The following is a 10,965-nucleotide window of genomic DNA, read 5'->3' as shown; positions in this document are numbered from 1 at the left end:
TATTTTTTCTTAATCTCACATGAAAGTCATTAAACAGTTGCTTGGAGATGCTGGGGATTGAACCCAGGACCTCATACATGCAAAGCATGCGCTCTACCACTGAGCTACATCCCCACATTTCAATCATCCCTGCTGCTTCTTTGTGTAACAAACAGTAACAATCGAGTCGTGTAACACTTCAGAGAAAAGAAGCCACTTTCTCTTTCTTAATCTCACATGAAAGTCATAAACAGTGCTTGGAGATGCTGGGGATTGAACCCAGGACCTCATACATGCGAAGCATGCGCTCTACCACTGAGCTACATCCCCACATTTGAGCAGTATTGCTGCTTCTTTGTTCAACAAACACTAAAAATCCAGTAGTGTAAACACTAGAGCAAAGAAGCAAAATTATTTTGCTTAAACTCAGCAAACAGTGCTTGGAGATGCTGGGGATTGAACCCAGGACCTCACACATGCAAAGCATGTGCTCTAACACTGAGCTACATCCCCATATTTTGAGCAGCATTGCTGCTTCTTTGTTCAACAAACACTAACAATCCAGTAGTGTAACACTAGAGCAAAGAAGCAAAATTATTTTGCTTATCTCACAAACAGTGCTTGGGGATGCTGGGCAAATACATGCAAAAAGCAGGCAATCTACCTCTGAGCTACATCCCCATTTAACATAGAACTTTGCTGCTCTTTTCTTTTACAAACACTAACAATCTAGTCATGTAAGAATTTAGGAAAGAAGCACATATTTTTTCTTAATCTCACATGAAAGTCATTAAACATGCTTGGAGATGCTGGGGATTGAACCCAGGACCTCATACATGCTAAGCATGCGCTCTACCACTGAGCTACATCCCCATGTTTGAGCAGCATTGCTGCTTCTTTGTTCAACAAACACTAACAATCCAGTAGTGTAACACTAGAGCAAAGAAGCAAAACTATTTTGCTTAAACTCAGCAAACAGTGCTTGGAGATGCTGGGGATTGAACCCAGGACCTCATACATGCAAAGCATGCGCTCTACCACTGAGCTACATCCCCACATTTCAATCAGCCCTGCTGCTTCTTTGTGTAACAAACAGTAACAATCGAGTCGTGTAACACTTCAGAGAAAAGAAGCCACTTTTCTCTTTCTTAATCTCACATGAAAGTCATTAACAGTGCTTGGAGATGCTGGGGATTGAACCCAGGACCTCATACATGCGAAGCATGCGCTCTACCACTGAGCTACATCCCCACTTTTTGAGCAGCATTGCTGCTTCTTTGTTCAACAAACACTAACAATCCAGTAGTGAAACACTAGAGCAAAGAAGCAAAATTATTTTGCTTAAACTCAGCAAACAGTGCTTGGAGATGCTGGGGATTGAACCCAGGACCTCATACATGCAAAGCATGCGCTCTACCACTGAGCTACATCCCCACATTTTGAGCAGCATTGCTGCTTCTTTGTTCAACAAACACTAACAATCCAGTAGTGTAACACTAGAGCAAAAGCAAAATTTATTTTGCTTAAACTCAGCAAACAGTGCTTGGGGATGCTGGGCAAATACATGCAAAAGATGCAATCTACCTCTGAGCTACATCCCCATTTAACATAGAACTTTGCTGCTTCTTTGTTACAAACACTATCAATCTAGTCATGTAAGAATTTAGGGGAAAGAAGCACATTTTTTTTTAATCTCACATGAAAGTCATTAAACATTGCTTGGAGATGCTGGGGATTGGACCCAGGACCTCATACATGCTAAGCAAAGCGCATGCGCTCTAACTGAGCTACATCCCCATGTTTGAGCAGCATTGCTGCTTCTTTGTTCAACAAACACTAACAATCCAGTAGTGTAACACTAGAGCAAAGAAGCAAAATTATTTTGCTTAAACTCAGCAAACAGTGCTTGGAGATGCTGGGTATTGAACCAGGACCTCATACATGCAAAGCATGCGCTCTACCACTGAGCTACATCCCACATTTCAATCAGCCCTGCTGCTTCTTTGTGTAACAAACAGTAACAATCGAGTCGTGTAACACTTCAGAGAAAAGAAGCCACTTTTCTCTTTCTTAATCTCACATGAAAGTCATTCAACAGTGCTTGGAGATGCTGGGGATTGAACCCAGGACCTCATACATGCAAAGCATGCGCTCTACCACTGAGCTACATCCCCACTTTTTGAGCCGCATTGCCTGCCTCTTTGTTCAACAAACACTAACAATCCAGTAGTAAAACACTAGAGCAAAGAAGCTAAATTATTTTGCTTAAACTCAGCAAACAGTGCTTGGAGATGCTAGGGATTGAAACCAGGACCTCATACATGCTAAGCATGCACTCTACCACTGAGCTACATCCCCACATTTCAATCAGCCCTGCTGCTTCTTTGTGTAACAAACAGTAACAATCCAGTCGTGTAACACTTCAGAGAAAAAGAAGCCACTTTTCTCTTTCTTAATCTCACATGAAAGTCATTAAACAGTGCTTGGAGATTGCTGGGGATTGAACCCAGGACCTCATACATGCGAAGCATGCGCTCTACCACTGAGCTACATCCCCACTTTTTGAGCAGCATTGCTGCTTCTTTGTTCTTCTTGTGTAACAAACACTAACAATCCAGTAGTGTAACACTAGAGCAAAGAAGCAAAATTATTTTGCTTAAACTCAGCAAACAGTGCTTGGGGATGCTGGGCAAATACATGCAAAAGAGGCAATCTACCTCTGAGCTACATCCCCATTTAACATAGAACTTTGCTGCTTCTTTCTTTTACAAACACTATCAATCTAGTCATGTAAGAATTTAGGGGAAAGAAGCAACATATTTTTTCTTTAATCTCACATGAAAGTCATTAAACATTGCTTGGAGATGCTGGGGGATTGGACCCAGGACCTCATACATGCTAAGCATGCGCTCTACCACTGAGCTACATCCCCATGTTATGAGCAGCATTGCTGCTTCTTTGTTCAACAAACACTAACAATCCAGTAGTGTAACACTAGAGCAAAGAAGCTAAACTATTTTGCTTAAACACAGCAAACAGTGCTTGGAGATGCTGGGTATTGAACCCAGGACCTCATACATGGAAAGCATGCGCTCTACCACTGAGCTACATCCCCACATTTCAATCATCCCTGCTGCTTCTTTGTGTAACAAACAGTAACAATCGAGTCGTGTAACACTTCAGAGAAAAGAAGCCACTTTTCTCTTTCTTAATCTCACATGAAAGTTTTTAAACAGAGCTTGGAGATGCTGGGGATTGAACCCAGGACCTCATACATGCGAAGCATGCGCTCTACCACTGAGCTACATCCCCACTTTTTGAGCAGTATTGCTGCTTCTTTGTTCAACAAACACTAAAAATCCAGTAGTGAAACACTAGAGCAAAGAAGCAAAATTATTTTGCTTAAACTCAGCAAACAGTGCTTGGAGATGCTGGGGATTGAACCCAGGACCTCATACATGCAAAGCATGCGCTCTACCACTTGAGCTACATCCCCACATTTCAATCAGCCCTGCTGCTTCTTTGTGTAACAAACAGTAACAATCGAGTCGTGTAACACTTCAGAGAAAAGAAGCCACTTTTCTCTTTCTTAATCTCACATGAAAGTCATTCAACAGTGCTTGGAGATGCTGGGGATTGAACCCAGGACCTCATACATGCAAAGCATGCGCTCTACCACTGAGCTACATCCCCACTTTTTGAGCCGCATTGCTGCCTCTTTGTTCAACAAACACTTAACAATCCAGTAGTGAAACACTAGAGCAAAGAAGCAAAATTATTTTGCTTAAACTCGGCAAACAGTGCTTGGAGATGCTAGGGATTGAAACCAGGACCTCATACATGCTAAGCATGCGCTCTACCCACTGAGCTACATCCCCACATTTCAATCAGCCCTGCTGCTTCTTTGTGTAACAAACAGTAACAATCCACTCGTTTAACAATTCAGAGAAAAGAAGCCACTTTTCTCTTTCTTAATCTCACATGAAAGTCATTAAACAGTGCTTGGAAATGCTGGGGATTGAACCCAGGACCTCATACATGCGAAGCATGCGCTCTACCACTGAGCTACATCCACACTTTTTAAGCAGCATTGCTGCTTCTTTGTTCAACAAACACTAACAATCCAGTAGTGAAACACTAGAGCAAAGAAGCAAAATTATTTTGCTTAAACTCAGCAAACAGTGTTTGGAGATGCTGGGGATTGAAACCAGGACCTCATACATGCAAAGCATGCGCTCTACCACTGAGCTACATCCCCATCATTTCGATCATCCCTGCTGCTTCTTTGTGTAACAAACAGTAACAATCGAGTCGTGTAACACTTCAGAGAAAAGAAGCCACTTTTCTCTTTCTTAATCTCACATGAAAGTTTTTAAACAGAGCTTGGAGATGCTGGGGATTGAACCCAGGACCTCATACAATGCAAAGCATGCGCTCTACCACTGAGCTACATCCCCACATTTCAATCATCCCTGCTGCTTCTTTGTGTAACAAACAGTAACAATCGAGTCGTGTAACACTTCAGAGAAAAGAAGCACTTTTCTCTTTCTTAATCTCACATGAAAGTTTTTAAACAGAGCTTGGAGATGCTGGGGATTGAACCCAAGACCTCATACATGCAAAGCATGCGCTCTACCACTGAGCTACATCCCCACGTTTTGAGCAGCTTTGCTGCTTCTTTGTTCAACAAACACTAACAATCCAGTAGTGAAACACTAGAGCAAAGAAACAAAATTATTTTGCTTAAACTCAGCAAACAGTGTTTGGAGATGCTGGGGATTGAACCCAGGACCTCATACATGCAAAGCATGCGCTCTACCACTGAGCTACATCCCCACATTTCAATCAGCCCTTCTGCTTCATTGTGTAACAAACAGTAACAATCGAGTCGTGTAACACTTCAGAGAAAAGAAGCCACTTTTCTCTTTCTTAATCTCACATGAAAGTCATTCAACAGTGCTTGGAGATGCTGGGGATTGAACCCAGGACCTCATACATGCAAAGCATGCGCTCTACCACTGAGCTACATCCCCACTTTTGAGCCGCATTGCTGCCTCTTTGTTCAACAAACACTAACAATCCAGTAGTGAAACACTAGAGCAAAGAAGCAAAATTATTTTGCTTAAACTCAGCAAACAGTGCTTGGAGATGCTAGGGATTGAAACCAGGACCTCATACATGCTAAGCATGCGCTCTACCACTGAGCTACATCCCCACATTTCAATCAGCCCTGCTGCTTCTTTGTGTAACAAACAGTAACAATACAGTCGTTTAACACTTCAGAGAAAAGAAGCCACTTTTCTCTTTCTTAATCTCACATGAAAGTCATTAAACAGTGCTTGGAGATGCTGGGGATTGAACCCAGGACCTCATACATGCGAAGCATGCGCTCTACCACTGAGCTACATCCCCCACTTTTTGAGCAGTATTGCTGCTTCTTTGTTCAACAAACACTAAAAATCCAGTAGTGAAACACTAGAGCAAAGAAGCAAAATTATTTTGCTTAAACTCAGCAAACAGTGCTTGGAGATGCTGGGGATTGAACCCAGGACCTCACACATGCAAAGCATGTGCTCTAACACTGAGCTACATCCCCATATTTTGAGCAGCATTGCTGCTTCTTTGTTCAACAAACACTAACAATCCAGTAGTGTAACACTAGAGCAAAGAAGCAAAATTATTTTTGCTTAAACTCAGCAAACAGTGCTTGGGGATGCTGGGCAAATACATGCAAAGAGGCAATCTACCTCTGAGCTACATCCCCATTTAAACATAGAACTTTGCTGCTTCTTTCTTTTACAAACACTATCAATCTAGTCATGTAAGATTTTAGGGGAAAGAAGCAACATATTTTTTCTTAATCTCACATGAAAGTCATTAAACATTGCTTGGAGATGCTGGGATTGGACCCAGGACCTCATACATGCTAAGCATGCGCTCTACCACTGAGCTACATCCCCATGTTATGAGCAGCATTGCTGCTTCTTTGTTCAACAAACACTAACAATCCAGTAGTGTAACACTTCAGAGAAAGAGAAGCCACTTTTCTCTTTCCTTGAATCTCACATGAAAGTCATTCAACAGTGCTTGGAGGATGCTGGGGATTGAACCCAGGACCTCATACATGCAAAAGCATGCGCTCTACCACTGAGCTACATCCCACATTTCAATCAGCCCTGCTGCTTCTTTGTGTAACAAACAAGTAACAATCGAGTCGTGTAACACTTCAGAGAAAAGAAGCCACTTTTCTCTTTTTAATCTCACATGAAAGTCATTCAACAGTTGCTTGGAGATGCTGGGGATTGAACCCAGGACCTCATACATGCAAAGCATGCCGCTCTACCACTGAGCTACATCCCCACATTTCAATCATCCCTGCTGCTTCTTTGTGTAACAAACAGTAAACAATCGAGTCGTGTAACACTTCAGAGAAAAGAAGCCACTTTTCTCTTTCTTAATCTCACATGAAAGTTTTTAAACAGAGCTTGGAGATGCTGGGGATTGAACCCAGGACCTCATACATGCAAAGCATGCGCCTCTACCACTGAGCTACATCCCCCACGTTTTGAGCAGCTTTGCTGCTTCTTTGTTCAACAAACACTAACAATCCAGTAGTGAAACACTAGAGCAAAGTAACAAAATTATTTTGCTTAAACTCAGCAAACAGTGTTTGGAGATGCTGGGGATTGAAACCCAGGACCTCATACATGCCAAAAGCATGCGCTCTACCACTGAGCTTCATCCCCACATTTCAATCAGCCCTTCTGCTTCTTTGTGTAACAAACAGTAACAATCGAGTCGTGTAACACTTCAGAGAAAAGAAGCCACTTTTCTCTTTCTTAATCTCACATGAAAGTCATTCAACAGTGCTTGGAGATGCTGGGGATTGAACCCAGGACCTCATACATGCAAAGCATGCGCTCTACCACTGAGCTACATCCCCACTTTTTGAGCCGCATTGCTGCCTCTTTGTTTCTTAACAAACACTAACAATCCAGTAGTGAAACACTAGAGCAAAGAAGCAAAATTATTTTGCTTAAACTCAGCAAACAGTGCTTGGGGATGCTGGGCAAATACATGCAAAAGAGGCAATCTACCTCTGAGCTACATCCCCATTTAACATAGAACTTTGCTGCTTCTTTCTTTTACAAACACTATCAATCTAGTCATGTAAGAATTTAGGGGAAAGAAAGCAACATATTTTTTCTTAATCTCACATGAAAGTCATTAAACATTGCTTGGAGATGCTGGGGATTGGACCCAGGACCTCATACATGCTAAGCATGCGCTCTACCACTGAGCTACATCCCCATGTTATGAGCAGCATTGCTGCTTCTTTGTTCAACAAACACTAACAATCCAGTAGTGTAACACTAGAGCAAAGAAGCTAAACTATTTTGCTTAAACACAGCAAACAGTGCTTGGAGATGCTGGGTATTGAACCCAGGACCTCATACATGCAAAGCATGCGCTCTACCACTGAGCTACATCCCCACATTTCAATCATCCCTGCTGCTTCTTTGTGTAACAAACAGTAACAATCGAGTCGTGTAACACTTCAGAGAAAAGAAGCCACTTTTCTCTTTCTTAATCTCACATGAAAGTTTTTAAACAGAGCTTGGAGATGCTGGGGATTGAACCCAGGACCTCATACATGCGAAGCATGCGCTCTACCACTGAGCTACATCCCACTTTTTGAGCAGTATTGCTGCTTCTTTGTTCAACAAACACTAAAAATCCAGTAGTGAAACACTAGAGCAAAGAAGCAAAATTATTTTGCTTAAACTCAGCAAACAGTGCTTGGAGATGCTGGGATTGAACCCAGGACCTCACACATGCAAAGCATGTGCTCTAACACTGAGCTACATCCCCATATTTTGAGCAGCATTGCTGCTTCTTTGTTCAACAAACACTAACAATCCAGTAGTGTAACACTAGAGCAAAGAAGCAAAATTATTTTGCTTAAACTCAGCAAACAGTGCTTGGGGATGCTGGGCAAATACATGCAAAAGAGGCAATCTACCTCTGAGCTACATCCCCATTTAACATAGAACTTTGCTGCTTCTTTCTTTTACAAACACTATCAATCTAGTCATGTAAGAATTTAGGGAAAGAAGCAACATATTTTTTCTTAATCTCACATGAAAGTCATTAAACAGTGCTTGGAGATGCTGGGGATTGAACCCAGGACCTCATACATGCAAAGCATGCGCTCTACCACTGAGCTACATCCCCACATTTCAATCAGCCCTGCTGCTTCTTTGTGTAACAAACAGTAACAATCGAGTCGTGTAACACTTCAGAGAAAAGAAGCCACTTTTCTCTTTCTTAATCTCACATGAAAGTCATTAACAGTGCTTGGAGATGCTGGGGATTGAACCCAGGACCTCATACATGCAAAGCATGCGCTCTACCACTGAGCTACATCCCCACTTTTTGAGCCGCATTGCTGCCTCTTTGTTCAACAAACACTAACAATCCAGTAGTGAAACACTAGAGCAAAGAAGCAAAATTATTTTGCTTAAACTCGGCAAACAGTGCTTGGAGATGCTAGGGATTGAAACCAGGACCTCATACATGCTAAGCATGCGCTCTACCACTGAGCTACATCCCCACATTTCAATCAGCCCTGCTGCTTCTTTGTGTAACAAACAGTAACAATCCACTCGTTTAACAATTCAGAGAAAAGAAGCCACTTTTCTCTTTCTTAATCTCACATGAAAGTCATTAAACAGTGCTTGGAAATGCTGGGGATTGAACCCAGGACCTCATACATGCGAAGCATGCGCTCTACCACTGAGCTACATCCACACTTTTTAAGCAGCATTGCTGCTTCTTTGTTCAACAAACACTAACAATCCAGTAGTGAAACACTAGAGCAAAGAAGCAAAATTATTTTGCTTAAACTCAGCAAACAGTGTTTGGAGATGCTGGGGATTGAAACCAGGACCTCATACATGCAAAGCATGCGCTCTACCACTGAGCTACATCCCCACATTTCGATCATCCCTGCTGCTTCTTTGTGTAACAAACAGTAACAATCGAGTCGTGTAACACTTCAGAGAAAAGAAGCCACTTTTCTCTTTCTTAATCTCACATGAAAGTTTTTAAACAGAGCTTGGAGATGCTGGGGATTGAACCCAGGACCTCATACATGCAAAGCATGCGCTCTACCACTGAGCTACATCCCCACATTTCAATCATCCCTGCTGCTTCTTTGTGTAACAAACAGTAACAATCGAGTCGTGTAACACTTCAGAGAAAAGAAGCCACTTTTCTCTTTCTTAATCTCACATGAAAGTTTTTAAACAGAGCTTGGAGATGCTGGGGATTGAACCCAAGACCTCATACATGCAAAGCATGCGCTCTACCACTGAGCTACATCCCCACGTTTTGAGCAGCTTTGCTGCTTCTTTGTTCAACAAACACTAACAATCCAGTAGTGAAACACTAGAGCAAAGAAACAAAATTATTTTGCTTAAACTCAGCAAACAGTGTTTGGAGATGCTGGGGATTGAACCCAGGACCTCATACATGCAAAGCATGCGCTCTACCACTGAGCTACATCCCCACATTTCAATCAGCCCTTCTGCTTCATTGTGTAACAAACAGTAACAATCGAGTCGTGTAACACTTCAGAGAAAAGAAGCCACTTTTCTCTTTCTTAATCTCACATGAAAGTCATTCAACAGTGCTTGGAGATGCTGGGGATTGAACCCAGGACCTCATACATGCAAAGCATGCGCTCTACCACTGAGCTACATCCCCACTTTTTGAGCCGCATTGCTGCCTCTTTGTTCAACAAACACTAACAATCCAGTAGTGAAACACTAGAGCAAAGAAGCAAAATTATTTTGCTTAAACTCAGCAAACAGTGCTTGGAGATGCTAGGGATTGAAACCAGGACCTCATACATGCTAAGCATGCGCTCTACCACTGAGCTACATCCCCACATTTCAATCAGCCCTGCTGCTTCTTTGTGTAACAAACAGTAACAATCCAGTCGTTTAACACTTCAGAGAAAAGAAGCCACTTTTCTCTTTCTTAATCTCACATGAAAGTCATTAAACAGTGCTTGGAGATGCTGGGGATTGAACCCAGGACCTCATACATGCGAAGCATGCGCTCTACCACTGAGCTACATCCCCACTTTTTGAGCAGTATTGCTGCTTCTTTGTTCAACAAACACTAAAAATCCAGTAGTGAAACACTAGAGCAAAGAAGCAAAATTATTTTGCTTAAACTCAGCAAACAGTGCTTGGAGATGCTGGGGATTGAACCCAGGACCTCACACATGCAAAGCATGTGCTCTAACACTGAGCTACATCCCCATATTTTGAGCAGCATTGCTGCTTCTTTGTTCAACAAACACTAACAATCCAGTAGTGTAACACTAGAGCAAAGAAGCAAAATTATTTTGCTTAAACTCAGCAAACAGTGCTTGGGGATGCTGGGCAAATACATGCAAAAGAGGCAATCTACCTCTGAGCTACATCCCCATTTAACATAGAACTTTGCTGCTTCTTTCTTTTACAAACACTATCAATCTAGTCATGTAAGATTTTAGGGGAAAGAAGCAACATATTTTTTCTTAATCTCACATGAAAGTCATTAAACATTGCTTGGAGATGCTGGGGATTGGACACAGGACCTCATACATGCTAAGCATGCGCTCTACCACTGAGCTACATCCCCATGTTATGAGCAGCATTGCTGCTTCTTTGTTCAACAAACACTAACAATCCAGTAGTGTAACACTTCAGAGAAAAGAAGCCACTTTTCTCTTCTTAATCTCACATGAAAGTCATTCAACAGTGCTTGGAGATGCTGGGGATTGAACCCAGGACCTCATACATGCAAAGCATGCGCTCTACCACTGAGCTACATCCCCACATTTCAATCAGCCCTGCTGCTTCTTTGTGTAACAAACAGTAACAATCGAGTCGTGTAACACTTCAGAGAAAAGAAGCCACTTTTCTCTTTCTT

At 42.1% G+C, this 10,965-nt stretch overlaps 35 non-coding genes across 35 annotated transcripts; all 35 read right to left on the bottom strand.

The window, feature by feature from the left end:
• Nucleotides 1-42: 42 nt before the first annotated feature.
• Nucleotides 43-114, bottom strand: trnaa-ugc (transfer RNA alanine (anticodon UGC)). Its single transcript has one exon. It is a non-coding gene; the product is annotated as a tRNA-Ala (tRNA).
• A 123-nt stretch (nucleotides 115-237) lies between these two features.
• Nucleotides 238-309, bottom strand: trnaa-cgc (transfer RNA alanine (anticodon CGC)). Its single transcript has one exon. It is a non-coding gene; the product is annotated as a tRNA-Ala (tRNA).
• A 471-nt stretch (nucleotides 310-780) lies between these two features.
• trnaa-agc (transfer RNA alanine (anticodon AGC)) lies at nucleotides 781-852 on the bottom strand. The gene has a single exon. It is a non-coding gene; the product is annotated as a tRNA-Ala (tRNA).
• A 110-nt stretch (nucleotides 853-962) lies between these two features.
• On the bottom strand, nucleotides 963-1,034 carry trnaa-ugc (transfer RNA alanine (anticodon UGC)). The gene has a single exon. It is a non-coding gene; the product is annotated as a tRNA-Ala (tRNA).
• Nucleotides 1,035-1,158: 124 nt separating this feature from the next.
• Nucleotides 1,159-1,230, bottom strand: trnaa-cgc (transfer RNA alanine (anticodon CGC)). Its single transcript has one exon. It is a non-coding gene; the product is annotated as a tRNA-Ala (tRNA).
• Nucleotides 1,231-1,341: 111 nt separating this feature from the next.
• trnaa-ugc (transfer RNA alanine (anticodon UGC)) lies at nucleotides 1,342-1,413 on the bottom strand. The gene has a single exon. It is a non-coding gene; the product is annotated as a tRNA-Ala (tRNA).
• A 668-nt stretch (nucleotides 1,414-2,081) lies between these two features.
• Nucleotides 2,082-2,153, bottom strand: trnaa-ugc (transfer RNA alanine (anticodon UGC)). The gene has a single exon. It is a non-coding gene; the product is annotated as a tRNA-Ala (tRNA).
• A 112-nt stretch (nucleotides 2,154-2,265) lies between these two features.
• Nucleotides 2,266-2,337, bottom strand: trnaa-agc (transfer RNA alanine (anticodon AGC)). Its single transcript has one exon. It is a non-coding gene; the product is annotated as a tRNA-Ala (tRNA).
• Nucleotides 2,338-2,463: 126 nt separating this feature from the next.
• On the bottom strand, nucleotides 2,464-2,536 carry trnaa-cgc (transfer RNA alanine (anticodon CGC)). The gene has a single exon. It is a non-coding gene; the product is annotated as a tRNA-Ala (tRNA).
• A 302-nt stretch (nucleotides 2,537-2,838) lies between these two features.
• Nucleotides 2,839-2,911, bottom strand: trnaa-agc (transfer RNA alanine (anticodon AGC)). The gene has a single exon. It is a non-coding gene; the product is annotated as a tRNA-Ala (tRNA).
• A 111-nt stretch (nucleotides 2,912-3,022) lies between these two features.
• On the bottom strand, nucleotides 3,023-3,094 carry trnag-ucc (transfer RNA glycine (anticodon UCC)). Its single transcript has one exon. It is a non-coding gene; the product is annotated as a tRNA-Gly (tRNA).
• Nucleotides 3,095-3,219: 125 nt separating this feature from the next.
• trnaa-cgc (transfer RNA alanine (anticodon CGC)) lies at nucleotides 3,220-3,291 on the bottom strand. Its single transcript has one exon. It is a non-coding gene; the product is annotated as a tRNA-Ala (tRNA).
• Nucleotides 3,292-3,600: 309 nt separating this feature from the next.
• On the bottom strand, nucleotides 3,601-3,672 carry trnaa-ugc (transfer RNA alanine (anticodon UGC)). The gene has a single exon. It is a non-coding gene; the product is annotated as a tRNA-Ala (tRNA).
• A 112-nt stretch (nucleotides 3,673-3,784) lies between these two features.
• Nucleotides 3,785-3,857, bottom strand: trnaa-agc (transfer RNA alanine (anticodon AGC)). The gene has a single exon. It is a non-coding gene; the product is annotated as a tRNA-Ala (tRNA).
• Nucleotides 3,858-3,982: 125 nt separating this feature from the next.
• trnaa-cgc (transfer RNA alanine (anticodon CGC)) lies at nucleotides 3,983-4,054 on the bottom strand. Its single transcript has one exon. It is a non-coding gene; the product is annotated as a tRNA-Ala (tRNA).
• Nucleotides 4,055-4,743: 689 nt separating this feature from the next.
• Nucleotides 4,744-4,815, bottom strand: trnaa-ugc (transfer RNA alanine (anticodon UGC)). Its single transcript has one exon. It is a non-coding gene; the product is annotated as a tRNA-Ala (tRNA).
• A 125-nt stretch (nucleotides 4,816-4,940) lies between these two features.
• trnaa-ugc (transfer RNA alanine (anticodon UGC)) lies at nucleotides 4,941-5,012 on the bottom strand. The gene has a single exon. It is a non-coding gene; the product is annotated as a tRNA-Ala (tRNA).
• A 110-nt stretch (nucleotides 5,013-5,122) lies between these two features.
• On the bottom strand, nucleotides 5,123-5,194 carry trnaa-agc (transfer RNA alanine (anticodon AGC)). Its single transcript has one exon. It is a non-coding gene; the product is annotated as a tRNA-Ala (tRNA).
• A 125-nt stretch (nucleotides 5,195-5,319) lies between these two features.
• On the bottom strand, nucleotides 5,320-5,391 carry trnaa-cgc (transfer RNA alanine (anticodon CGC)). The gene has a single exon. It is a non-coding gene; the product is annotated as a tRNA-Ala (tRNA).
• Nucleotides 5,392-5,868: 477 nt separating this feature from the next.
• On the bottom strand, nucleotides 5,869-5,939 carry trnaa-agc (transfer RNA alanine (anticodon AGC)). The gene has a single exon. It is a non-coding gene; the product is annotated as a tRNA-Ala (tRNA).
• Nucleotides 5,940-6,850: 911 nt separating this feature from the next.
• Nucleotides 6,851-6,922, bottom strand: trnaa-ugc (transfer RNA alanine (anticodon UGC)). The gene has a single exon. It is a non-coding gene; the product is annotated as a tRNA-Ala (tRNA).
• A 296-nt stretch (nucleotides 6,923-7,218) lies between these two features.
• Nucleotides 7,219-7,290, bottom strand: trnaa-agc (transfer RNA alanine (anticodon AGC)). Its single transcript has one exon. It is a non-coding gene; the product is annotated as a tRNA-Ala (tRNA).
• Nucleotides 7,291-7,401: 111 nt separating this feature from the next.
• On the bottom strand, nucleotides 7,402-7,473 carry trnaa-ugc (transfer RNA alanine (anticodon UGC)). Its single transcript has one exon. It is a non-coding gene; the product is annotated as a tRNA-Ala (tRNA).
• A 125-nt stretch (nucleotides 7,474-7,598) lies between these two features.
• trnaa-cgc (transfer RNA alanine (anticodon CGC)) lies at nucleotides 7,599-7,670 on the bottom strand. Its single transcript has one exon. It is a non-coding gene; the product is annotated as a tRNA-Ala (tRNA).
• A 472-nt stretch (nucleotides 7,671-8,142) lies between these two features.
• trnaa-ugc (transfer RNA alanine (anticodon UGC)) lies at nucleotides 8,143-8,214 on the bottom strand. The gene has a single exon. It is a non-coding gene; the product is annotated as a tRNA-Ala (tRNA).
• A 124-nt stretch (nucleotides 8,215-8,338) lies between these two features.
• trnaa-ugc (transfer RNA alanine (anticodon UGC)) lies at nucleotides 8,339-8,410 on the bottom strand. Its single transcript has one exon. It is a non-coding gene; the product is annotated as a tRNA-Ala (tRNA).
• Nucleotides 8,411-8,521: 111 nt separating this feature from the next.
• On the bottom strand, nucleotides 8,522-8,593 carry trnaa-agc (transfer RNA alanine (anticodon AGC)). Its single transcript has one exon. It is a non-coding gene; the product is annotated as a tRNA-Ala (tRNA).
• A 125-nt stretch (nucleotides 8,594-8,718) lies between these two features.
• trnaa-cgc (transfer RNA alanine (anticodon CGC)) lies at nucleotides 8,719-8,790 on the bottom strand. The gene has a single exon. It is a non-coding gene; the product is annotated as a tRNA-Ala (tRNA).
• Nucleotides 8,791-9,098: 308 nt separating this feature from the next.
• trnaa-ugc (transfer RNA alanine (anticodon UGC)) lies at nucleotides 9,099-9,170 on the bottom strand. The gene has a single exon. It is a non-coding gene; the product is annotated as a tRNA-Ala (tRNA).
• Nucleotides 9,171-9,478: 308 nt separating this feature from the next.
• trnaa-ugc (transfer RNA alanine (anticodon UGC)) lies at nucleotides 9,479-9,550 on the bottom strand. Its single transcript has one exon. It is a non-coding gene; the product is annotated as a tRNA-Ala (tRNA).
• Nucleotides 9,551-9,675: 125 nt separating this feature from the next.
• trnaa-ugc (transfer RNA alanine (anticodon UGC)) lies at nucleotides 9,676-9,747 on the bottom strand. Its single transcript has one exon. It is a non-coding gene; the product is annotated as a tRNA-Ala (tRNA).
• A 111-nt stretch (nucleotides 9,748-9,858) lies between these two features.
• trnaa-agc (transfer RNA alanine (anticodon AGC)) lies at nucleotides 9,859-9,930 on the bottom strand. The gene has a single exon. It is a non-coding gene; the product is annotated as a tRNA-Ala (tRNA).
• A 125-nt stretch (nucleotides 9,931-10,055) lies between these two features.
• trnaa-cgc (transfer RNA alanine (anticodon CGC)) lies at nucleotides 10,056-10,127 on the bottom strand. Its single transcript has one exon. It is a non-coding gene; the product is annotated as a tRNA-Ala (tRNA).
• Nucleotides 10,128-10,602: 475 nt separating this feature from the next.
• Nucleotides 10,603-10,674, bottom strand: trnaa-agc (transfer RNA alanine (anticodon AGC)). The gene has a single exon. It is a non-coding gene; the product is annotated as a tRNA-Ala (tRNA).
• A 124-nt stretch (nucleotides 10,675-10,798) lies between these two features.
• On the bottom strand, nucleotides 10,799-10,870 carry trnaa-ugc (transfer RNA alanine (anticodon UGC)). Its single transcript has one exon. It is a non-coding gene; the product is annotated as a tRNA-Ala (tRNA).
• Between the last annotated feature and the right edge of the window lie 95 nt (nucleotides 10,871-10,965).

Source organism: Carassius auratus, unplaced genomic scaffold (assembly GCF_003368295.1).
Source record: "Carassius auratus strain Wakin unplaced genomic scaffold, ASM336829v1 scaf_tig00218019, whole genome shotgun sequence".
In the NCBI taxonomy this organism is placed as follows: domain Eukaryota; kingdom Metazoa; phylum Chordata; class Actinopteri; order Cypriniformes; family Cyprinidae; genus Carassius; species Carassius auratus.
The sequence above is the reverse complement of the archived record's forward strand: the minus strand, read 5'-3'. Positions and strand labels throughout refer to the sequence as shown.